We start from the raw sequence: 26,106 nt of genomic DNA, 5'->3' as shown, positions 1-26,106 counted from the left end.
TCAGTCGTTTTAATCATTTGGCTGGAAATAAGTGGGTTCGAATCCCGTCTAGAATGTGAAGAATCTTTATCTAGAATTTTTCAACTGAAGGTGAGTTAGTCAATCTCATATGGAGGTAGCAGGGTTTTCCTCCGGAAAATTTGGGATTTTCATTCCGGAAATAGGCAAACCAGCCAGAAGAACACACTCAATTCACATATCTGCATGCATGAGATCAACCAGCTATAATAACAGGATAATGGTATATCGACGTCAAAGTAATTTTTCAAATGAATGTTGATTATACAAACAATGGATTTTTTAAAGTAATGCGTATAATTACATATAATTAATATATAACTTCTAGCTCTAACGGATGCGTGATACATCCGTGTAAACGGATGTATTATAAAATTATAAATGGTATAATTATGTAGTTCGGCCATAGCCTTTCACGATGTATTGAGACATCGATTTCAAAAAAAGGAAAGGGTAAAGACCATTCGAGAGTAGTTTCACAAAGTTGGGAACTTCTCTGAACAGAGGCTCTTATCCAGACGATCTACAGATGATAAACGAGAGGAGCGAGGAAATAAATTCGGTCCCTATACCTCATGCACTGTTTGGGCCCTATTAACTATAATATTATTGTCCTGAGAAAGGGCAATAATGTTATAGCTGACATCATCCTTGGCGCAAAAGGCGATGGTAAGCTGGTCAGAAGTGGTGTTTAGGTAACAACATTCATCTTCCTCAGCGACGATGAGAGATTCAACCACTTTCACAATAAACATTCATAAACTGCTGGTTTCCTGCTTTTCATAGCTGCGAGATTTCAAGCAAAAAGTGATAGGAAGATGCGTCATTCATATTCAAAATTTAAAAGTGGGAGGAAATGTAGGTGAATTAAACTGGCTATTGTTGTTGTTGTTATTTGAAATTACGGCCGAAGTAACTAAAGCAGAACAGTCTATATTCTCTGGCTAATTTGACTGTTTTGACGCAGAAAAAAAATTGAGTTTCCTGGAGGAACACCCCTCCAGGAAAAAGGTGACTTTATAGTCTTTATAGTCACCAGTCTTAATTTCCATACTTTGCTTCATAACCGAAAAAAACATCTTGAAAGGGCAAAGATTTGAAAGCATCCAGTTCGCTTTAAATAAAATCAAGTTCACTTTGAAAGCTGTTATCAATGTTTTGAACATCTGCCCTGCTAGCTTATTTCCGAAGAAGATAGTTAGTGTATCAGTATCAACATACTTAGTCTTGTTGCGTCGGCTGTTTCATTACTTCATAGCTACACCTCGTATATATACTTTACCACCTGCATTATCAACGCCATCAGATGACTAAAGTAGCATATTAAGTGCGTAAAAATTATCACATCATTAATACTCTACTTACACAAACAATGTTGATATTCACCTCACACCAATTGGCATTATCGGAATGGTGAAATAGGAAGACTAAAGACTTCATAAAATCTGGCTGTCGATGTGATAATATCAGAAAACTTCTAGCAGAGTGAAGTAATCGTTTTCATGGATTTCCAGATACAGTGTATCTAAGATAATTTCTAGAAAGTGACTATCAAAGTCGTATACTAAGAACGCTTGACGTCATCAATAAATCAGGATTACTCTGTATCATCTTGTTAGTTTGCAATGTCCAGCGATAGTCCGAAGTGATATTTAGAATTTCAACGTTTGCAAAATTTCATTTTTGAAATATCGCTGTAATTTTAAAAGCATCGTGGCGAAATTATAATTTCCACAGAATCGATTAAATGATAAAAAAACAATTACAATTACAATTTATAGTTTATTTGGAGTCGAGTTTAATATGGCTCATCTAGTTGGCAGCGACTAATTTTTGCTAAATAGGGATATAATAGGGATATTTCACTCTTATTTGATAAGCCAGAGGTAAAGTTAACTTTATTATTTATAATAATCAAATTGTATTGTTAACAGGTCCTCCCCCCCCCTCTCTCTCTCTCTCTCTCTCTCTCTCTCAGTATGTATATATGTATAATTAAAGGACTTCTCCTTGTTTCCGAAGTCATGGAAAAGAATGCTTCTGCCACCATTCACTTCTATTCGTTGACATCCTTTTCATTTTGATGTAGACGTAGAATTTTGATTTTCTAATCGCTTGTTTCAGAAATTTCTGTCTTGGCCTTCCACGCTACCGCCGTCTCTTATCAGTCACCTTTCCTTAAACAATCATTTTCAAGAAATTACTCTGCCTCAAAAGATGTCCTGTCCATTTTTCCTCTTCTATTTTCTACGGTCCTAATCATATTTCTATCCTCTCGTTTACTCGTCGGAGTACTTCCTCGTTGGTTACATTTTCTGTCCGTTTAATGTTTAGCACTCTTCGCCAACACCATAACTCAAATGCTTCCATTCTTGTAATGTCTTATTTTGACAAAGTTTACGTGTTTCACTTGCATAAGGAGCAATATTCCAAACATATGTTTTATGGATTTTTTTTTCATAGTTCTAAATTTATGTTGGAGGAAAATAGCTATTTCATTTTTGTTGAAACTTCCTTTGCCACTGAAAGTCTACATTTTATGTCTCTTTCACTTCTACCATCCTTTGTTATCACACTTCCTAAATATATAAAACTTACAGTACTGTTTCACTGTTCAACGAGATCTTAGCAGTGGCTGGTGTAAATATACTTATTCTGTAAATATGCTAATTCTAGGAGCTTGTGTGTCCACTTACGAGAAAGGAAAACCGAAGCACTTAAAAAAAATGATCCGAGACCAGTTTCTTCAGTGTGAGTGAGCTGAGGGGGGGGGAGTGAAGAAAAAAACCTTAAGGAAACTTTTTATAAAGATATTCAATCCCTCGCGGTCCTTACACTCATTAAACTAACAAGTTTCACACCTGCAACTACGTCCTTGTTCGTAGTCAAATTTTGCACGTATTAAGGACATAAATAGCAGATCAAACGTGTTCATGCATTGAAACGATCTATTCAACAATTCGAAACTTTTTTTTTGTGGCATGTCGATGAAGTTGTGCTTTCGATAGCTATAATAGGTAGGAGGTATTTATTAATAGAGATTTATTTAGCAAGCGAGTACTCTCTTGTTGCATTCCTGATATTTATGGCATCGGTTGACATGAAGCATGGTGCTCCCATTAACCGGTTTATCAGTCAGTGTGTTGCTTATCGGCCTTGCCAGGTGCGCTGGATTTATCAATCTGTCATTAGCTCGAAGATGGCTTTCTTCAGTATCGTGTTTCTAGAAAGTTTTTCTTTCTCCTCCTTCCCTCTTTAGTTTTATATTTGAAAATATGTAATATTCTAGTTTCGGTGCATATCTTAAAGTGATGTGATATTCAAAATCGAATGATAAGCTTAATTTCTTTCTATACAAAGAAACAAATTCTCTAAGTAACATTCATTTTGTTCAATGAGCTGTTTGCTTCATTTCCTTTGTATTAAACTACTTTTCCAGTTCATAATGTAGACTGTTTATGAAAACGATAATAAAATATTTCGTCTCTCGCTTAATGGTACAACAAACTATTGGAAATTAAAACACTTTAAATAGTTTCAATTTCCCAAATTAAACGAGAGTTTTAAAGAAAGATGGTGTCATCTGGGTGTTCAAAAATTATTTAGCGATTACCCGATTTCATTGTGAGATCACCTCTGTACGTTGTTCTGTCGAAACAAATAATTGGACAGGTTAGATCAGGTTAGACTGCGCTCTCTTCCGGAGCAAACGGAAAATAGTTGTATTTAATGCCAGTCTAAGAGCTAACAGAGCGAAATTCCTCTCTTGCCGGAATAAAAGAGAGTAAAAGTATTTTTCGTAGAGTAGGCCAGATACGACCTTGATGGCCGATTCCGACTGTCTGCAAATGTTTGTTAGAGATAATTAACCAGATTTCACTAGGCCTAATTGCATGGTTTGTTTGTTTACTTCCGTTTGGTATCTTCAGTCTTCTACCTTTCTGGGTGGGTAGGGGTGGGAGACAGCAAAAAATACTTTTCCCTGTTTAGGGTGGAGGTACCTCCCCTTTCCCTCTGTGCGTAGAACTGCGTACAGTCCTTCGTTACCATTGTGACATCACTTCCGATACATTCCATCCATGATTGCTCATGTGCGCACGAACAGGTTCTAGTGGGATCACTGACTCCCGCCACGTGCGGCAGACACTAGAAATTGACGAAAACTAATTTTATTCCGCCATAATTAATGCCCGTCATCTAGTAAATGAAAGTCTACAAAGGTAATTACACCATTTCACGAGGTCTACGTACTGTTGCGAGGAAGAGCTGATACGCGGCGCATCTCTCTCCTGTTTAACTCCGATGGCCGCCACTGGTCAAACTCGAGTCAGCAGTCTAAACGGCCATTGCGATTTTTCAGTCCGCTTTCCAGTTGTAAATGTTAACACATCAGGAACTCGAAATATTAATTTGACAACATAGAAAACTTTCTTTTTTTTCTTTTTCTTTGTATTATTGGATTATCGTTTTGATACATTAATTGATAAATTCTTGATATGTTTACTTGCACATCAGTAATCAGAATAAATTTATCAAAATAAATCTGATTACTGATATGCAAGTAAACTTCTTCCCACGCCTGAAGAAGTCGGACAATCCGATGAAACATGTTGCGTTTTGAATAATCTTAATTGTTATTTCTAGTTCTCGGTTCTAAGTCAGTATATATATATATAACGTGACATTTTGGATTATATGTAGATGATCTACTGTTGGCAGATCAATCCCAGTCGCGTGAACCATTTGAAGTCAAAGAATTGCTTTTTATTTTAAATCTCTATGAGACGTATAGTAACCAAACTAAATAAAAAATAAAATAAAATAAATAGATATTATATTTCACAGTAAGTCTATACATCTCTCAGATGGAACACTTTTGACTGCTAGTTTATAATACGGAGTTCTACAATAATGACGAATTCCATTCATGATTTCTACAAATAAGTGTGAACCTTAGAAACTGCTGTAAATCTGAGCAAGGGAGTGATATAGTTAGTTTCTACGGGACTGAACCAATACCCCACCCCCACCCCCACTATCAGTGACACTCTGTTTATAAGAAGAATTATTAAAATTTCATGGAATAATGAAAGGAATTCAGAACTATTCAGAAAAAAAGTGTATTAGATTCCTCCATTTTCTTTTAGTAATTTACTTTATTTACTAAGACTTTTGTATTATCCTACTTAAATTCCTTATCACATTCCTACAGCTTTACCTTAATTTTGTTTTAGACATTTTTATATTGCTTCCTTCAGTTAATTCCGCACTTTTTTCATCACTATTAATTAAATTTCATAGTACATGAACTAACATAATAAAATAAAATAACAATGAAATTAACAATTGAACATAAAAAACTGATAATTAAACTTTTCGTAAATTATACCCTTGCATGAGCACATTGTTCAATTTTGTAAGTTCTAATAATCATTAACGTCAGTAATATAATTTTTTAATAAATTTTATACTTGTAATCATTGTCTAGTTATTATTAATTGATAATAATAATAATAATAGTGTTCAGCTCAGTAAATAAAATTTCTATTTATTTATTTATTGGAGGGAGAGGATAGAAGTCAAAGAAATATATCTATATATATTAATAAATTTATATATAAAATTTCAGTGATTATTTTTATACTTAAAATAACAACAAACAAAAAAAACGACTCAGCATTCAATAACTAATTACAGGTAAATGAACTTGTATTTACTTGGAAATGAAGTCCAGCGATGTAAATGTCAGCATACATACATACATACATACATTAGAAGCGTGGAAAGTAGGGTGGCGCCATCTGGAGTTAAATGTATGTCATACAAAATTTTACTTCGTTTTATTACTATTGTTATTATTAATATCTGAATTGATGTTTATATGGCTTCCTTGGAAAGGATGAAAAATAGTAAAATATCAATACTATATAAGTAAAACACTAGAAATATGTCACTTGCAAACTTTAATACAGCATTTTTCTTTTATTTTTTTCTTATAAAATCATTCCCTATATATATAAATTATTCTAGAGGTTTAGCAATAATCCAGACTTCGATATTAGAAAAAAATTCCACCTCATTTGCCATAAATTTCTAATCATAATTTTATTACAGCTCGAAGTTATTTTGAACGCGAATTCCCTCAGTATATAATGACGTTAGTGGCGTATGTAAGTCACCGTATGCTATGAAAGAAAGCATCCCCGAGGTCGCTGAGTAAACAAAGGACTGTATTTGAGAGCGAGTGTGGGCGTTGGGCAACTAATGTAAGTACATGGGAGTCGTCTAAATGTATCATCAAAGAAGAGCGCAAGGAATTCGGATAGTTTTATATCACGGGCCTACCCTAAATAACTAAACATTCTTGACAACCGCATTGTCAAGGACTGGGATGGTTAAGAACCTCGTTTAAAGTCTTTTCCAGGGTGGTGGCTAGTTTAAGAGACAGAAACATCTTCATTGTTAAAACACTTCTAACAAATGTAGCATTAACAAATAGTTCCAAGGCTGGGTGGACCGTTAGTAAAGTTGTTTCTTCTCTACATTTAGTAAACAACTTGTACTCCGCCCCATTGCATCTCTAGCAAATCAAGGTTCCAAACATTAGAAACGGGCGGAATAAGATGAAAGCAATGCATTATGCGATGAACAATATTGATAGCCATAATCATCTTCATAAAGGGTATACCTGACAGTGTATGACTGGATAAAAACTCGTCTTCTCTACGGGGACGATAACAAAACAAATTGTGGGAAGGTAGATGACCCAAAGAATAATTATATTGACAATCTTATAAAAAGTTTTTTTTTTTCGTTACTTTCAATATCTACTGGAACACTTCATCTCTAGAGCAAAGTAAACATAATGGTCGAAGGAAGCAAGAAGCAGAAGGATATATTAAGGATCTGTTGACGGAGAATCGGACATTTCGAAATAAAAGAGTAGGATATATTTGTTTACCAGACAGTTTGATATCACGGGTCCATCTTAATTAACCAAATGACACCACGATATTAGTTATTGCCCACTGATAATAATAACAACTAGAACCTGTCATGTATTTAAACTTGTTCAGAGGTTACAGGGGAGACGGTCGCGAGAACAGCTGCTGGGCCAACAGAAAATGGCTTTATAAGATGCGATATCATCGCTTTGCAGCTGCTTAAGCTCACACTCTTTTTTATCACTTTATGCAGCGTTATGATTACGAAATTGCAAAAGCACTGGATCTTGCAGGGGTTGCAAAGTGAATCAATGGTTAATCCACATGTGTAGGTATTCGATAGACTCAAATGGATATGGAATTAACCACGTTTTCAGGAGGACTGTACTAGTGTAGAGCAGCTGTACTAGTGTCGGAGTCATCCCTGTGATCGATACTATTTCCCATATGCTGTATATGTATTTTCACACGCTCTACTTATAATCACTAAAGGCAACAGCACAATCGATTTCATTTAGGGATTCAGTTTTGTTTTTTTACATACAGTAAAAAAAAAAAGTCTGCTTGAAAAGCATCGGGAATGGATGGATTATTTTTATAACAAACTGGCGATATAATTCGATGTCAACAGCGTACTTGTTATTATGAGAGTGCAGGACATGTCTGTGCATATCCTCGTTCGACAAGAATCGACACAAGAAATTCCGAAAATATGAAGAGGTACGTAATTTTGTTCGAAATTAATTATGGAGATTAATGACATGTAGGCATGTGCTAGTCAATTTTAACCAAATATCCAATTATGAAATGCGTTTCAGAAAAGTTCCTGTCGCATTTGCTAACTAACGAGCTCGTAAGCGCAGATTTTTACAAATATTTTGCAATTGGTTAGAAATAATGGCTAAAGCGTATTTGGAAAGGGCTTATTTTAAGGGAGACTAAACTGTTGTAAATTTCATATCATTTGCACAGTTAGTTCGTACATTTCACTTTCAAATCTTCATTATCATTTTACCTAATTCGTGATTACAATTCTGTAAATGTAAGAAATTTATTGTTGAAGGATGTATAGGGGGGAAAAAGACTATTGAATGAGAATTTTTTTTTTTTTTTTTTTTTTTTTTTTTTTTTTTTTTTTGCAAAATTTTAAAGTGGTCCACGTATTAAACTACGTAGGGAAATATAATTTTCTTTGAAGAGTTAGTTTAAAACATACTCTGTATTCTTATTCTTTTATTTTATTTTATTTTTTCCTTTCTTTCTTTTCTCCAATTCGCCACGAATTCCACTGCTAATAACATATTTGCTTTGGCCAACCAATTTTGGTTATCGAAACTCTATTCCAGCGCAAAATTGCTGACCCTTTGTCGATTTCTGCTTGAGCAGTGCATTTTTGCAAAACGTCGTAGGCCAGTCGATTTCACTTATACTTGAAACCATCTCAAGAGTGAGAAATTCGTTCGAAGTTGGCCAGCAGTCACAATCATAATGTGCATTAGCAAACCAGCCTATGTTGGTCGAATAGATACCTGCTCTTCAGCCACAACAGGATGTGGGTTGGAATCTCACTGTGGCATTGACGCTTGTGAAGTCTTTAGTTAGAAGATGATTTTGTCATCTGTGAGATCACTATCCTTGATTATTAAAGGCCTGAAGTGGATACAAAAAAATTTTCATGTTTAGTCTGTAGAGTAGGGAGGGATTATCTAACCTTTTGCCTATTCGTGGTACGAGAAGTTCGATAGATTTACGACCGTTTAGGAATGGGATTCACATTAAAAAATATATAGTTTCAGTAAAATATCCGATGTATACTCACCTTGTTTGATTTACCTACTAAGGAATAATTATTTAATATAGAAGTGCTAATAAATATCGATAAAGTAAATATTGCTAATCTATCTTTATCAATAATAAAATAATATTTATTAGTAATAAATTTTTATTTATATTTTGATTGCATTATTGTCTTAATTACTTCATTTGTTTTTGCAATATCCAAGCATTGTGTTTTTTTGGGGATTGTGAACATATCTTTGAACTTTAGAAACACCTCGTTATAAAATAAATTCCAGGTAATTATAGTGTTATTCCATATATCTTTAATAATATGGAGTACAAGGCAATATTTGCCATTTCGATTGGAGTGATCTGGGTCAGAATCTCATTCTCTTTATAAAGGATTCAATAATCATTTATAAGGACGTTTCAACAGAAGGTGGAATGCATCTCATAAGAAGGTTTTGGTTTTTCCTCCCGTAAACTCACCAAATACGAAACTGCCTGATACGATGAAACTGAAATGGTTTGTGCATATTTGGAAAACAGATCTCATAAGATAGATAAAACGACTCTATCATAGCAACTTTTAAAACCATTTCTCGATTCCTAACGTGAAATTTTCCTGGTCTTTGCTGTATGTGGCCAACTGTATTCCACAACTGAGATGAAAACGCGATCATAGTTGATTATGCGAGAGTGTAATCGATATTGTTACATTCAGCATACTATGTAAAAATAAAAATAAACAAAATGCCCGAAAACTAAAATATATGCTCGGGCCGACTGCATGGGTGTATGACCGAAAAAAAAAAAAAAAGGAAAAAAAATCTGGAAGGGAAAGAAAGATTGTCACTCTAGGGCCAGGTGTCCAACACAACCGCTGTACCAGTAGCTTTAACAATAACACTGGATCAGCTCTTCAATTTTCGTCTGAGCTGTGTTTTTGTGTGCACATTAACTTTCCAACCGCCACTGCGATCTGTCAAATAATCCCCGAGGATGGATACTTTCTGACATTTACTTCATATCCACGCCTTCAGTTGCCTGTTACAATTACCTCGCAATCTTTCCAATTACTATCGACTCTACTTGCAAATTTCCAGTTTTCACTTGTAATTCAGTGCATCGAGTACACCAGCGGGAGGTCTATCCATCACTCTTAACTGCCAAAGGTGCTGTGGTGGTGACAGTTGGAGTTACAGCTATGCCAGGAATGGTACCCGATTTCGATGTTCTCCAAAACCAACTGGATTCTTAACGTCTTAATAATACATCAGGTGCGGTACGTGACTTTTCATAAATTCGCTATCTTCCTTTTTTTTTTTTTTTTGTAGACATTAGTTTGGAGCAGGAGTATTCGGAGCAGTGCTGGGTATAGTTCATCGCTTAATTTGCTATGGCTGTGCACTGCGATTCCACGATTGTTTTATCAGTAGCTTCACAGAGATCATTAATCCGTTCTACACTTTGGCATCGCTCAGATATTAACGGTCACTTTTTTTTGCATGGTAACGCGTTCACAAAGTTTTCAATCCTGTTTTGCTCATTGAGTACCACCCCCAAGTAAGCTCGTTGCAAAAGGTAGTTTCCCGGACTCTTGTGAAATATATACGTTAGACAGACCGGCAAGAAACACCTTAACTATAGATCAGAAGACTACTCCATTTGACCTTGGACACTTTGTTTTTTTAACTTGTAGTGCCCTTAAGCGGTACCTGTATAGTGTAAGCCAAGTTCCGGGACTGCAAATTGCTCAGGCCCGTCAACTGCCGGGCTCCCTTTTTCTAAACATTCCTGAGATAATTAGATCGGCCTTTTGGTTCGTCTTAATTGCGGAATTTATCTCACCGTTTTACGCCCTCCCCCTTCTATGTTCGTATAACGACATGCAGTAGTTGCATAAAAAATATAAAACAAGCGAGTACACTTATTAAATCTCAATTCCTGTCAGGACAACAATAACATGTCCTTCGGAGATTTTTTTTTAAAAGCGGTTATTGTAAATGTAAGAGAGATTTAGATCTAGTTTCTATCAAATATCATTGTTTCGTTTAAAGGCGCCCGAGACTGGCATTCGAAAGCATGACGTATTAAGTGTTGACGTGTATGACAATTATATAATAGAAGCCTTACGTCATGTTCAATAGGCATTTATTGTTTTTTTTTTTCTTTAATTTCCAGTATAATAAAGACACAGTATGATGAAAAGATAAACGGGAATTGGTAATTTAAGGGAGGAAAATGTTATATGGAAGAGAGGATGCAGATAGTAAGAAATACTCATAGCATCCTCATGCATCTAGAACCCCGCAACAACATTCCCCCCCCCATACATTTACTCCTTTAGATAAGTATAGGAAATTATATATGAAGTTCATCTTCGTACTTCTATATAATGGAAAGCTATTTAAAACGGTGAAAGATAGCTGGATATATTTTGATTTTTTTTAAATATAAGAATACATGGAAATAAAATTGCACATTGTGACTAATATTAACTTAAGCATTAAACTAACTAAAATATATATTTAAACATTTATTTATTCATATGGTTCCCCCCCCCCTGTTCCTCATTCGTCCCTTAGGACTGGTTGAGCCCTCCTAATGAGGGATTAAGTATGTATTTTATGACCGTAAATCCGTGTGTGTGTGTGTGTTCACGGGCCGGTTTCTATTCTCAGAGACGAAAAATCCGAGTTTTTTCAGGAGAAAACTTTCCACTTCCGTATGAGACCGGCTAACTCACCTTTAGTCGAAAAGACCAGATAAAGGTTCCTCACATCATAGACGGGAATCGAAACCCAGGTCTTTCCGACCAAAGGGCTTCGTCTATACCGACAGAGCTACAGAAGCTCATTTAATCTTTTTTTTTCTTTTTTCTTTTTTTAAGTTAAGGGATATTATATCCCATATTGTTTCTTAGCCGAATAAGAAACTCAAAGAGTTTCATGCCGAATATAGAAACTATATAAAGTTCGGCGATTCGAAGCGTAAGCAAATACCTGGATAGTGCAGCAACTGACCCTTGAAGGTAGTGCAAGCTGAGGCAACTCATATAAAGGGTGGAGCAAGCTCCGATCACTATTCTTGATATTTACCCATAATGTGAACTTAACTCCTAGGAGCTGTATTTTGTTCAACATTATGAGAGAAGTCACTACCCAGACCGGTTTCGACCTTTCTTGAGGTCTCATCAGTGAGTAGGTAGACCTAGAAATACCAAGTTTGTAGCGAACAGAACTTACATCCCTTCTATGAGAATTGCCAAGAGGTGTCCTATTAAATTTATGCCAAGAGATGTCTTATTAATGAAAAGCCTTTGGCTCTTCATTATAATTAATCATTTAAAGTAGGCTTATTTAATCAAACACACACACATATATATATGTTTGGATTATTCAGGATTTTACATGATGGTGTTGGGGCCCCTTTGTCAAATGTGTTGCTTGGTTTTGGAGTCACGCTAGGGGGATTGAAATGCGACACTAATTGCTTTGTAGCCTTATTTTATTCCACCGCAAAGATCACAAGTGGCATAATTGACGAAGAAAGCGAGTTGCAAATTCTTTCTTTTACTTCTTGGCCTACATCTGAACACCCACGTCAGCAGGCATCCAATAATCAGATTAAAGCCGCACCGGCAGAAGCCACTAGTTATAGATTCCCCTTCTTGGCTCCGGGTTCGTCGCTAAAGCGCATTTCTAAAGACCATCTACGGTGATGGTGTTCTCCGTCACGACCGACTCCGCCTCTCACGTGGCATGGCCTACCGCCGTCAAAGTCAGAGCACGTACCTTGAGTAACGCGCTTTCAGAGTTCGTCAATCAACGCTGCTCCAAACTGCAGGGAGAGTTTTGTTCCCGCGCACTTTTTCCCACACCAACGCTGCGTCGGTGGTACGGGAGGTCGCGTTCGTGGCCACTGTTTGCTTAGCTCCTTGGCCTCCGTCTACGAGAGGTCACTGGGTTTATTGTGTCAGTCGGGGTCTTATTTCGGGCCATTGCTCTGAGCCCTGTCTTTACTTGCGCTTGTACCGACAGCATACCAACTCCACACACCTACTTATCCCTCTCCGAATGTGAAATCTTCATCGTCCCATGCTTCTTTACCCCTTTAGGGCCTCTGTCCTCGTTTCTAAAATAATGTAAATAAAAACTGTCCTGAATCCATCGACTTCTCACAGCAGGAGCCGAACTTGAAGGGGGAATTAACCGATGATTATCCCATCTCCATCGGTCTTGCAAGGGGGGGGGGGGGGGTGACGTGAGTGAATAATGGGAGGAAGAAGGTTCCAACGATTAACGTGCTGATTTTAACAAACGAGAACGATCAGCTATAACTTGGCGATGTATTTATCCCACCGTCGCCTCTTCTGACCGACCTTAAGGTACATCCCATCCTTCTGAGAAACTGCAAACCCACCTACGCCTAATAAATGCTGATACCACATCGGTGGATCACATGGATTGCTAAAAATAAAATAAAGTACTGTAGTACAAAAATTACAACTCTATGATGGAGATACAACGAAAGAGCCCCTATTATATTTCTTTATTTTCTTCATTCTCGTTTTATGTTTAATTGCATTTTTCGGGTAGCAGTGTTACTCGAGATGGTCCAGGTGGATGGATGAGGTTTGTAGCCGAATCGCAAGTTGACTTACATCCGGCTGTGGAGGTCATCAGGGTTTGGCAGCATGTTTCGTCTATAGTGAAGAAAAAGCATGCTCGGAGAATGCCGGAATGTACGGGGGTTGCAAATAGGTGTAACGTGGAAGTCCATAAGGCAGTCACGTGCCATAGCTCAAGAACATTTTCTCCTACCTTAGTTTGATGAACAACGACTTTGTAACATTTCGCCGAATCATTAACAATGACTAATAACCCGGTGCTAACAATGCACAATTACTCAGTTCACGTGAGGCCATTAGATAGACAGGAACGCACAAGAGAGAAGAGACCGAGAGAGAGAGAGAGAGAGAGAGAGAGAGAGAATTGCTATGTAACGTCTAAAAAGCTTCTCAAATTAGAATGATCGAATCTGCTGAGAGTGATGAAACAGAATACATATCACACTACGAAAATAATGGTTATTGTTCGTCGGATTCAGATATGGTAATATATCTTAATAAAAGTGGGGTTACTCCACAATGTGACAGTACTAATTAGAAATCCCCTCTCTTATTCGGTGATGCATTATATATATATATATATATATATAGGCTTTAGCCAGAAATTAATTAATTTACCCTGTCTGTATTAGGGAGCGGGGCGACGTGGTGAAGGAACTCGAAGTCCTCAGCAGAAGAAAGTTAACTGAGCATCATATTGATATAAATTCTAAACCCATTTTAATTTCCTTTTATTAATTATCCCCGGATCACTACTATATTATTATAACTAAATTATCAGTGGGACGTATATGGCACTTTTGACACACGCGCAAATATGATAGTTAAAAGACCAGAGGCAAATCAAGCGAGTGTCGAATCCCTCAGCCGCCAGGAACTCCGAGCTATATGGAAAAATTAAAAGAGATGATCAATAAGAAAGATATAGATATTACGCATTTTGATGATGAATTGCAACAGTTTCAACTATTTTTAAAAGAAGATAAGACGAATTCAACACTATCACACAATTATGTCAGGCTGCAAGAGAAATACCAACTTTTCCGAATGTAGACATTTTAGGGGCTCCGTAAATTTTACTGCCTGAGGTCTTAAGCCGTCTTAATCCGCTCTCCTAGTGAAGACGTAAATTCATTGCGTTAGATTCAAATGATTCAATGGTTGTTTGCCATTTATTATAATTATTTTAGTCTTTCACTAGAAAGCATCTACAGTGAAATGCATGATTTTGTAAATTCCTGTTCTAAATATAGTAAATTTGTAAAAAAAAAAGAAAAAGAAAAAGAAATGAAAAAAAACGTTTATGGCCAGTTTCATGTTTATGATGGGAAATAGAGCACCAAGAATTTTCCCCACTTATCTCAAACAGCTTGCGTTGTTCTTACTCATATCTATTCCGCACTCTTCCTTTTACCTCATCCTTTTTATTGTTATTTTTAAATTTTAATTATTATTATTATTATTACTATTTTCAGGTACACATTTCAAAGCAATACAAAGTATTCAATAATGCTAATTACATATCGGTCATCTAATTAAACTCTTAACCAAACTATACTGATATTATTTATCAATAATGCTCCAATGCTGAAGTGGTCCTAGCCTCTAACCACAAAGATTCTTTCCAGAACAATTCAGTAAACTACATCTTTTTGATGCATTCAGGAGCAAAAAAAAAAAAAAGATAGGAAAAATATGTGTTCAAATCTTGGATGATGTCATCAGGATAATGCGCTTATTCGCTTAGAATTGCTAGCGAGAGTTTTTTTATTATTTTTTATTGAATCTATCAGGTATGTGGCGCAGTCTTCGTAGTAATATTTGCTCTATCAAATAGCAGCTAGTTTATTCATGAATAGGTTGGAAACTAAGGTGATGTTGCTCTAGTGGGTAATGCTATTCTCTAATCAATTCCATCGAAGCAAATGCATCTGCTTCGGTTTAAGCAGAATGAAATTGAATGCATTGCAAGCAGAATGTGCTGCAACTGTGCAGAGCCAGACTTTCATAAGACTTATGAAAGTCTGGCTCTTATGAAAGCATATGAAAGCTCTTATGAAAGCTTATGAAGTCTTATGAAAGCCAGACTCTCATAAGAACTCTATGGAAGCACTCTAGCCTTCAATTTTTTTTTTTTTTTTTGAAGATAACAGTTATTGTACGGAATTGGTAAAAGCAAGCGCACGGCATGTTATGACGTTTATGATTGTTGTCTTAAAAACTATTTCTTCTATCGTAGGAATATGTGCGATTTTGCGATGGCATAACATATTTCACTGGAAAATGGATTTTGGTTATAACAGTGATTGTCCAGCAATTCAATGCTTGACAGCAATATCTTCCGTCTTCTACTTTTGTGCATTGCTTCCAAGGTGCATCGTTTCTGTATCCTCCTCATATGATGAATATTCTGTTATAGTAGCTCGCATGCGCGCGCGCGCACACACACACACACACACGTACATCATTCATTCACAAGCAGAATATTTAAACTGGCTTACTATTATTGTTGGCGATCATATTTCAATACTATTTAATGACATCTAATTTTTTTTTTTTTTTTTTTTTTTTTTTTTTTTGAGCGGTAGCCGACTTAGCCCAGTTGGTAAGGACCTTTGGTTTGAAAGGCCTTGGTTCGAATCCTGTCTAGGGCACGAAGAACCTCCATAAGTACCTCTCGACTGGAAACCTGTTAGGATGTTAGGATTTTCTTCCCGAAAACTTGGGTTTCTCATTCCACAAACCGGGCCAGATATAATACATACATCGTTATCATATCCTTAGTTGTTTTCGCCATAATTCGAAACAACCCGACCCAACCTCTCTCTCTTATCTAGATTATTGCAGTTTGGAGCGAACTTTTTACCAAGTATATCCAGATGTAACTGTTAACCATAAGCATATTCCATTGATAGCATATTTGATTGTTCACGTGAGCTCACCAGTAAATAAATAAAAACAGGATCCGCGGATAATTTTGTCCGGTTTTTTTTTTTCTCCCATTATGGATATACATTATGTGTAATTTTTAACGTCTAAAAACTATTTACTGTTTACAATGAAAAGAAAGAAAGGAATGTTCTTTAAAAAAATCCAACGCTTCCTATCGCCAATAATAGCTGAAATGATACCTACATATAAAAAGCAGAGTAAGTAACAAGCAATAGTTACCATTAAAAGACAGATTACATATCTGAGCTAATTTTGAGCTATTCATATTTGAGCTAATCCTGACTCTTATGTCTGTTATTAGCATATATTGTAATAAATATATTGGCTGGTGTGCTTTTGGGGAAAGGAAAAGCCCAAGTATCTGGGCGATCCGTACAGACAAAAACACAAAAAGTACAAATGAATAATTATCCATTTTGATGACGCTGTCAAAAAAAAAAAAAAAAAAAAAATTAGGTGTTTACTGGCATATATCATAAAACTAGAGTATTACTCTTGTGTTCTATTATTTATCCTGATGAAAAATTATTTCAAAAAGATCAAGAGAATGCTGATGAGATTGAAAATCCCGTCCTTTCGAACATAAGAACATAACTTATCGTTTTTTCGATAAGCTATTCTGGCACAGTTAACAATTTATACTGATGGAATCGTCAGTCAGGTTAAATTATCTATCGAGAGAGTGTTTCTACACACTCTGATTGAAAGACCAACGAGTGTCGAAACACGTTAAGTGGTGTGAAAGATCTGCAAGGAATAAAACTTCCCTGCTTCTGAGCTAAAGAGGTAGGTAGCTCTCCGAAATCTCAAAGAAAGCACTGCTAGGGTCTCCAAAAGTTTTCTTTATACACGCATTTAGTAATATGATAGTCGATGTAACTGGTTCAAAAATCTGGCTTTCGATTAGTTCCACTGAATACGTGAACGAATTGTGTAATTTTCCGGAAGTCGGAAAAGAGATTAGAAGCGTTAACAGAGTAACTCAGATTGCAGACTGGTTTGCCAATCTTTTAATCAGATTTCAAAAATTTACCTTATAAATATCCTGTCCTCTATTTTTATTTTTATTTTTATTTTTTGTTAATTAAAATAGTTCATATTATTTGCCTAGACGAGCAATTTTTAGTCTTAAATGCAATCGCTTTTCATTTTCTGTCTAGATGCAGTGTATTTTGCGCCATCTTGTAGAGAAAAAGGAAACTAAAGTTAAAAAATATCTTCAAATCATTGCATTACATAAATTCGTGCTAAAATTAGTTCATTACAATATTTTAAGTAATAATTCCAATATCACATCTCATCTAATTTTCATATCTCGAAATCAAAGGTAACATATTAACACATATTAAAATTCGATAAGTGTTAACCTGGTAGTTAAATTGTCTGCTGTAGTGCCGAAATTCACGATTGCTACCATGGTTACGCTTTAAGAAATCCAAGCGTTACCATGGTTACCCTCTTTTAGCAGTAGAAGCCATTACGTAAACACGGGTTTAAGTATATATATTCTTTTTTTTTTTTTTTTTTTTTTTTTGTATAACCGGCTGGTCCACTACCGGTGTCGCTAACAGTGGAGAACGACCATTCTCTATACGTATTCTTTTAGACAGTCGCGCTCCGTTGCGTCTTAGCGGACCAATTTAGTTTAACCGACAGTGGGGATAAGGGGAAGGGGGGGAAGCAGCCGCTGCTGCTGTTTCCGTTCACCGATGGTCGGCTGCACCACCTGTGTGCGCGCGTGTATGTGTGTGTGTGTGCGTTCTACAGACACAACTAGCAGGAAATGTCATTTGGGATACAGAGAAACGTTTGAAATGTTGGCAAAGATGGGAAAACATCACCCAGACATTGCATCCTGATACGTATGTGTTGGGCACGCTAGGAGGGGTCTGTTTAAGTCGACATTTGGAACTCATTCGTCATCGAGAGGTCGTCAGTATTGATATAACATGTCGGATGTACACGAATACGACTCGGAAAGAGATATTATGTGTATGACAAGTTGGGATGGTGTCAAGGATAGCACGTTCTTCTTTCAAAAAAAGTCCGTAATTTAGGTGTGAAAAGTTATCGCAGCTTGATATCAGGAAGTTCTAGAGGACGTCCGTGAATGGATAGGGCTAGACATTCTATCGACGTAAGGAAATAATTGGAGACTTCCGCATGGTTGAATCCTCTTCTTCCTTCTCATTGTTTTCTACTATCGTAGGGATGTGATGATTTCAGTTCACTAACAATTAGGACAAGGCCAGGATGGCCTACGGTCTACAATTGAAGAGTACTAAGATTTTAAACAATGGTAAGAATGGGATGAGACACCTGCGCCCCCTAGTTACTCGTTTCATTGACAAGCAGGAAACTAAATGTTTATTTAGTTTTCTATGCAATGAATGTAACTCAGAAAATATCTGAATGCACTTAGCGCCATCTGGTGAACTATAATGTGGTATCATGTTCGGTAAATATAATGCTGAGTATCTCTGTACGAACACAAGACTAATGTTTATTTAGTAGCGAGTCTGTTAATGGATGAAATGTAACAGTCAAATCTTTTCCAGAAGAAAAAGGACATTGATTTGATACTATTTAATGCTCTCTCTCTCTCTCTCTCCTTTTTTTTTTTTTTTTACTATGGCTTGTAACCTTTCAAATTACAGCAGAATGTTCACGATGGCAATACAATACATTGCGTCTATCGCTTCAAATTGAATGAATGGACAGAAACTATTAGGAAAATAGATCCTGCTCTATTTTTATCGCACTAATACATTTCATTGTCTGAATTAGGTAGGCTGGTTTATTAAACTCTTTAGAGACTGGTACTATACTACGTAAGGTCATGTATTCGGAGAAAACATAGCCAAGGACTAGCTATCATTATTCTCTGTTCTTAATAATTTCTCCATCATTGGAGATGCTATTATAATAATTAAATGATTATGTAAACTTATCGTGTAGTAATATCACAGTCTTTTATATACATCTCTTGAGGATATATATCAGAAATTTGATAAAGAGGAATAATTAATATATGATGATATAACAGCCTTGAAACCCATACGGATAGGTATGGCACCATCTTATTTATTTATTATTTATAGAAATGTATTAGTTTGTACATTTTGTGAATTATCTGGTCAGTTTGTTTGTCTTGCGCGATGAAATAATAGAGTTTCAGGAAGGAAAAAACCCTGCTATCTTTTCATAAGACTGACTAACTCATCCTTACTCAAAAAGTCCTCAAGAGATACTTCACGTCCTTTTAGATGGAATTCAAGTCCGTCTCTACATCCAAAGGGCATCATCGTTACCAACTGACCTACGAAGACTTTTTATTATAATAATAATAACCGCTATGTAGTATGCACGCCTGCTCGATAGCAGACGCTATAAAACTAATACTATACGCAGCACTAATGTGTTATATATTCTACAGCCTCTCACTTCTCACTAATAATCACTTCCGGAGTTTCCCCATTGATAAAAAAAACATTATGGTTAAGAAATGAGAACACGACAGACTGTTATTGTTTCATTCCTGGTTTGTAGTTAGGACCTGGGCTGCACTTACACTTCATCATCCAGTTTTTTTCTTGGGCTGTTGAACTAATATTGAACCAACGACAAAATTAAGAGAACTTTTTTTTTTTCACGATATTCTTTTATTTTTAACATTTTCTCCAAAGGTGAATATCAAATATAATAAGTATTTTGTTATTCAAATTTAGAGTAGATCAATTTCTACAACTTAACAGGTTCGTCATCATCCTCATCGTTGAAATGGCGGGCTGTTAGATGACTGAAGCCAGGCAGTTGTATGAGAAGGTGATACGGTGGCTTAATATGTTGCGAAGTGTTGTCTTTCGGCACTATGAACACTTTTTCTGGAGAGAGACAGGAACCATTATTGGCCAAGGTCGCTAAGGGCTACGTCACCGAGAACAGATCACTATTTAGTCCTAACACCAAGTCTGAAACCAGTGATGTCTTATCACTGACTGTCTGTTGAGGTTGCTGCGACCTCAGGGGAACACATTTCCAACCAGATCTATTAAGGACTCAATTCAAGTGAACTCTATGCATGGAAGCCCCTGTTTTGTATCATATCAACCACAAGCCACCGCAGAGTTCGTCGAAACTGGTGCCATGAGCATATGACGTGGGACCCTGACAAATAGCACATAGTATTTTTCTCTGTTTAGTCCAATTTTAGCCTAGATTTCAGACGTTGTTTAATCTAGGGAGAACGGGGAATGCGCCACTATCCCTCCAACATAATAGATATTTACGCTGGAGGGGGTGTTCTCATATCCTTTAATCGAGCATGATCCGCTGCTGTCAAGCTGTTTATCCGGTAAAGGGATCATACGCCGTACTGATGTTATGTGACCATATTTTTGAGCATATTGTATCGACTTCTGTAATGTGATCGCTTTGGTAATCCACATATCTCTATGCAATGTCTATTATACTTGTCCGTCTTTTTTTCGCTGTCTCTTCATCTCATTGTTATTCTCTTGTATTATATCTTACCAGATTTTGTACTGCTTCATCGCTTAAGTATTTTTTAAGTATTTTGATAATTTTGTCGATTTTGTATTATGATGTAGTCTTGTGCCTAGAGAAAAATAGTTCCATATTCCTAAATATGTTATTTAACTGTTACATCATAAATGAACCCCCATCTGTAAAAAGTTACCTGAGACCAATAATAACAGAGGTTCCAGGCATAGGGGGATACTTTCCTAGTTTGGACTAACCCTCACCTTTTTGGTGCCTGACAAAATGAGTCTCAAACGTTATATTTATATTCCAGACAATTATGTATGCCTTGGGTGGAAGATCAACATAATCGCATCATATCATACTGCAAGAGCTGTTGTAGTGACATGATTTGAGAAAATGCGAGTGCGAACGTTAGACTAGCCAGTACAGAGTCCCGATATGGATCCTATGTAATATTTATCTTAGGAAGAGATGGAACATCTTGAGAGAGAGAGAGAGAGAGAGGCCAATGATGCAACAGGATCCGATTGTCATTTTGGCGGAGGAAGAGTATGCAGTATATATGCGTCTATTCAGAAAAATTTAATAGCAAACTTATTCATGAGGTAACTGAGACCAAATGGAGGCCAGTGTTTTGGAATGCATGAAATTAAACAGGTTTTTAAACGCACGTGTGAATATAATTTTTGCAAAATGGTGTGGTTAGCTGAATGTTCTTCATATATACAACTTAGAAAAGACTTCATTACTGACCATGAAAAGTAAAAAAGAATACTTACCCGAGGTAATTATTATTACTACCTTGGGAAAGTATTCTTTGTATCACTTTATTAATAATTACCTGAGGTAATTATGAAAAGTCAAAAAGAAATATAACTGTAAGCGGATTTACATGAAAAACAAAATAGAACGTCCTAAAACTTTTAATCCATTTCACAAATATATTGTGGTCCATTTCCATATGCCTTCAATTATTCTGAACCTTCTGATTTTATATCTTTAAATTTCAACTTTCTCCAATCCTACTTTCCTAACAGTAAAATCATATTCGTTTTTTATTTCTATATTCTTCACTTCAAATGTCTTCCTTTTCCAAATGCACTGATTTAGCTGATGGAGAGGCGATTTGTTGTTACCTATCTACAGCAATCGGAGACGCAACATCCATCTTTCAGTTGAAAAGACCGGGTTCGAATTCCGTTTAGGAGTCGAGGAAGCTTTCAACGGCCTTTTGACTGGAGGATGAGTTGTCCAGTCTCATACGATGTGATAAGGTTGTCCCGCTTGGAAACTCGTGTTTTTTGCGCTTAATTAAAAGTAATTGCATCACCCACGATCTCACTGAAATAGTTACATACCTACCAGAAAACTGTTTTCTTTCTAATTTAGTTTATCATCTAGGTAGTTCAGCTCACAACTCGGTAATGGCTTTCTACTACTCCTCCTCTCCTCCATGGAGAAATGCTCTCATGGAAATTTTCAATCTTAAGTTTTGTTGGCATTAAAAGAATGCGAATGGATATGATTTTTATTTCTTTTCTTCATTTCCTTTGTTGCATTAATGTTCTCAGTATTCTGAGCATTTGCACTGATCACACTAAAACAGCTCTTATAGGTGTGAAAACTTTATTTTCAATTACACTTTAAATTATCATCTTCATTCTAAGCTTGGTGCCAAGAAATGCTGTTGAAGAAAAAAACAAGCTTATTATAACACAACTGACTGTACCCGAAGGATTTGTTTCACTTTCTTCTGATTAACGACGCTAGCGGTAATAGTTGCAAACAATTTATCACCATGTCGAAAAAAAATTATTTTGAAAAGGCCAAAGTAGTGAAACTACATTTTGCTCAGTGGAGGTTGGACTTCTGCTTCCTTGCCTAAGCTATTAGTAGTAATTTTTATCTAATTCTTCTTCTTTCACGTCTTCTGCACCTACAGAGAACGAACGGCATTCGTCTTGCGTTTTACTTTAATTTTTGCATTGATCATTTTCGTAAATGACTTCCTATCAATCCATACATGCTATATTTTTAATGTTTCGTCTCCACAGTGTGCTTTTGTTATGTATCCTTTTTTTTTATATTCTTCTATTTCGTTGATTTATCCAGCATCTTAAAAATTGACCCATATCCGACCTATCCCTAAGAAGGATAAGAAAGCTTTTCCATCAAATCAGCGTTCTGTTACATTCCCTTTAGTTCTTTCAAAACAGCGCTGAAGGCCATTAATAGTTAACTGTAATAATTTTCGCGATTGCCTAAAATCCTTTCATCTAAAATATGATCACTAATATAGATTTCGATCACTTCCTACGCACTAAGAATCATTTTGTTTGAATCACCTACCTTTCGATTGTAGTCATGAAAATATTCTTAGAAACGCAAGTGGTTGTTTTTGATATCTCGGTGGCATTACGTCTTGCTTCCTAAGGCCTTTATGTTAAACACGACATGATCTTGATTTTGTAGTGCTATATTGTGGCATCTTTTGCAGCTGGATTGTCAGGTTATTCTCTGGTCTCTCTCTCTCTCTCTCTCTCTCTCTCTCTCTCTCTCTCTCTCTCTCTCTCTCACACACACACACACACACACACACACACACACACACACACATCTGTTATGGTGAACGGACATTTATCTTCGAACTCCTCAACTAATGCCCGAATACCTACCACAGAGCTCATCATATTCGCTTCCTATCTTTATATCGATGATCTTGTTTTTTTCATCAGACCCGCAAATCCATCACAGTTTTTCCTGTTACATACATTGCGCCTCTCTTTCTCATTTTAGGAGACTTTCACAACACAAATCAACATGACCTCGAAAATATCTGCCTCTGCCACATTAAAGGCGCTTCTTCAAACTTGGAGCATCTTTAACATCCAGTTTTTTTTCTATTATAAACATAACATATATCGACTTCTTTGTGTTAAAAGCAATTAGATTCTTCTGCTCCAGATGTTACTTAATTTCTGAACAACTATTAATACTATACCAATCACAAACCTCCACCAAACTTTAGATATTGTTCATGAGCGCAGGATTTCCTAAATTTTCTAAAATTCTTGAGTCTGTAGAGATGAAAAATTAAGTAGATTAATGACTCTTCTCTTACCAATTCATTGGGCTCTGCCGTTATTTCTTCATATATTTCTGCAGATTGGCATCAGAAATTGATTCTGTCTCTTCGAAATCTGCCAAGAACATGATGCTACTCTCTCACTCACTCACTCACATTTCAACTTCAAACGCACATAAAAAATTTTTCTACCTCTTTCTACATTCACCAAATCCGCGTGCTCCTTTGGAAGAATCTCTTTCCTTATGTATCTCCTAAAAAAGCTTTTCTACCTTCGATTCGTTTACAGTCCTAGTATACGATAGATTGAGTAATGTTTGCGTTTGCGATCACTATAAAAACAAAATTTAAAAGAAAATACGCAGTAAACTCGCCGGTGAATGAAGTGGGAATGCAGCCTCAAATCATACTACAAATTTGGCATGATAGAAAGAGAGGGGGAGAGAGAGAGAGAGAGAGAGAGATTAGCAAAACTCTGACTGATAAAGCACCTAAAATTATGTTTGAAAATTTTCCCACTACCTGGAAACAATTTTTCAATAACACAGCCACACAGAACACGCTATCCTTGTTATCTGTAATAAATAATTGAACCGTATAATAATATAATATAATATACAGAGGTATCCGCTAGTAAAGGAATATCTATCATGACGAGGATTCAAAACGAAGTTTCTAAATGCATATAACGAGAGAGAGAGGTGCATCGTTTCAGATTAATGGAAAGTGAAGCCTCTAGCTACTCTGTTCTTGTCACTCCAGTAATATAGGTCATCGACCACGCTTTTTTAATGTTTATATTGCAGAAATCACAAAGTAGTAGCAGCACAATTACCGAACTGCATTATCATCTGCGATCATTTAATACTGCCTGGTAGCGAAGTATTCGACCATCATTAATTTTGATGTAACAGCACTAAGGCAACTTTAGTGTGCCTGAGAGGGCACCTGAATCAGTAAACAAGTCGAGCAATCAGAACAAGAAGGTTCATTATCGATCACTTTTATAACTCGTTTAAGTCGGGCTGATTTCTTGGTACACATTCCATTGATGGGATAAGCTACGATGCCTTTAAACGAATACTGTCAAGATGCAAATTATGCAAAAGAAGGGGAAGACTAACAAAACATTAGTACATCATTAAATGGAGTTCGTTAGTTGTTGTAAACTTGTTCTCGTGTTTGTGTGTATGTATTCGCTTTATTATGACGAAATTCCTGAGCTGAGTGTTATTGTATACATTTCAAAACGCAATAAATATATGTTTATTTATCGCAGTGGCGTAGCTACAGTACAGTGCTCCCTAAGGGTGTGCTGGGAAAAGTATTTACCAGAATGGATTAAAGATGCACTGTGACAACCTGCGCACGCATGTTGTAAATATTGTAAAAGAATTTCGTGAAAAAAAATGTTTCCCAATTGTAGCTTCCCTTGTAGTGTTGGGATTTTAGCTCTATAGACGTTTTTCTTTACTCCTCATTCCAAATTTGAAATAATTTCAAATAATTAATTTGAAATAATAAACATTTGACAATGTAAGTGGGATTCCTGAAACAACTTTAAATGAAAACGATTTTCACGATTTAATCAATTTAAAGGCTTTATGTTGGTCTGTTCAAAATGACTTTGTTCTTTACGAATAATATTCTTCTGAACTCACCTAAATACCATATTTAGAGCCTATGTCGTCAAGAATTAATATAATTACATGATATTGCTGATTAATTTTTTTAAAACAACCTTATTATTAAAAAAAAACCTTCAGTTACGAACAAAAGATCCTCAAATGTCTCTTATTATCCAAATAAAGTAAACAGAGTTCCTTTAGCTCTAACTTTGAAAGACAACTAGCCTCCATTCGTCAAGCCTTCACTGATAGTGAGCCCAAACTATCAAGTGATCAAGGCTTTTCAAAGGAAGAGAGAGAGAGCAGCTGATAACTGCTGCCATCATGGTCTTAAATTCTAACACTTGTATTATTGTCAGTAATAGTAAATTCTACGGTCGATTTTTTTGAGATGTTGAAATCAAAACACGAGTTTCCTGGTCGGTAAAAACCTATCTGTCCGTGACAGAGAACGATTACTCGGAATCTGCCGAAGAAATGCCCAGAAAAAGTTCCTCTAGTCTTCGACTAGAATCGAAGCTATAACAGTTTTTCTTCTGGCTGCTTAGTGCCGTGGAAGCA

The sequence above is a fragment of the Typopeltis vanoorti genome, chromosome 14 (assembly GCF_054136105.1).
Source record: "Typopeltis vanoorti isolate ZY-2024b chromosome 14, IOZ_Tvanoo_1.0, whole genome shotgun sequence".
NCBI lineage: Eukaryota > Metazoa > Arthropoda > Arachnida > Uropygi > Thelyphonidae > Typopeltis > Typopeltis vanoorti.
This window is presented reverse-complemented; position numbering follows the sequence as displayed.